Source organism: Hyaena hyaena, unplaced genomic scaffold, assembly GCF_003009895.1.
Source record: "Hyaena hyaena isolate Hyena2069 unplaced genomic scaffold, ASM300989v1 scaffold_398, whole genome shotgun sequence".
Lineage (NCBI taxonomy): Eukaryota > Metazoa > Chordata > Mammalia > Carnivora > Hyaenidae > Hyaena > Hyaena hyaena.
Genome location: NW_024081032.1, coordinates 763,942 through 765,631, shown reverse-complemented (window position 1 = coordinate 765,631; position 1,690 = coordinate 763,942).

Sequence of the window (1,690 nt, the reverse complement as noted above, 5' to 3'; positions counted from 1 at the left end):
TCACAGACTGAAACAGGCTCCAGGCTCTGAGCTGGCAGTCAGCACAGAGCCCGACGCGGGGCTCGAACCCACGAACCGCGAGATCATGACCTAAGCGAAAGTCGGACGCTTAACCGACTAAGCCACCCAGGCGCCCCTTACCCCTCATCTTTGAAAAATTTTCTCTACATACTTGCCCAATGGCCCAGCAAACCTACTCTTAGGTATCTCCCTCAAATAAATGAAAACATGTGTTTTCACAAACACTTGTAAAGAAATTTCCATAGCAGCTAAAAATTGGAAATAACCTAAATATTCATTTACTGGTGAATGTACATGCAAATTGCCATGCATCCATATAAGGGATACTGCTCAACAGTAAAAAGGAATGAAGTGCTGGTACGTTCAGCAAGGTGCATGGATCTCAAAGGCATTGTGCTGGATGAAATAAACCAGTCACAAAATGCTACAGTGTATGATTCCTAAAATGACATTCTAGAAAAGGTATAAGGACAGAAAACAGAATGATAGCTGTGGGGGGCTGGGGTCTAGATTGTAGGTGTGCCAGGTGCCACAAGGAACTTTTGAGGAGGAAGGAGTGGAAACTCGATTGTGGTTAATACCCAACTGCGTATATTTGTGACCCAACTGTACACCGAAGAGGAGATATGCAAATTATACCTCACTAAACCTGATTTTTTAAAAAGCAACATTTTCTTCTTTAGCCCAATGTAATAAAATGAGGTTTTTTTTAAATCCCTTTCCTTTTAGATTCAAGCAATAACAGCGTCATTGTTAAAATATACAGAGTTTTTAAATAACAGCAGGAAAATCCAGACTTGAAATGTGGGTGCTCAGCTCATCCCACTTGGGCAAATGAAGCAAACTGACCCATATTCTACCACAGCAAGAATAGCTCCTGCTGCCCAAGGGGCCGGAGTGGCTTGGGAAAGCATTTAATCCAGCAGCGTGTTTCTGCAGCTTTGTGTTAATCAGATTCCATATGACCGCATTGACCTTTGTTCCCCTTCTGGCGGAATCTCCCACGTTGCGGGGGAGCCTGATTAGCGTTAGCCAGTGTCCCAGGGTATAGGCAACACTGTATCCACTCCGGTACTCAGATGTGCCTGAGAAAAACAGAGGGAAGGGGAAAGAATTGATGCAGGACGGGGGACCGGGGTCAGTACCAGGAGCTACGCCATGGGACAGAAAGTGTGCTGTCCCCGCTGAGCCCCACCCCCAAACCTCAGCCTCCCTTCTCCTGGACTGGTGCCATGGCCCCCGGCAGTGGAGGCAGCAACACAAATAAATAGAAGAGCTGTTCCATTAAAATCTCCGTAAGACGCGGTGGAGCTCTGGGTGCAGTCTTCTGTGACCCCTGGAACAGAGGAGGCCACGTGTTAAAGACAAGATTGCCCCTGAGGCCAGTCTCCAGAGCGGGACAGGGACAGGGCGGCCCAGGGGCAGCCGGGGCAGCCTCCAGCTAGAGGACGATGTCAGGCCTCTGCAGCAGCAGCAGCTTGGCGGCTCAGACACCGAAGCTCCTGCGGGAGAACCGCGGCGGCAGAGCACGTGCCCACCTCGCATAGCACATCTGCCGGAGGTCCCGTCCCTGATCATGAGCTGGGGGGAAACTGAGGCAGGCTGGGGGTCCTACAAAGAGGGTAGGTCCAGAGTTGTTGGTGTTTTTTTTAATGTTTTCTTACTATTA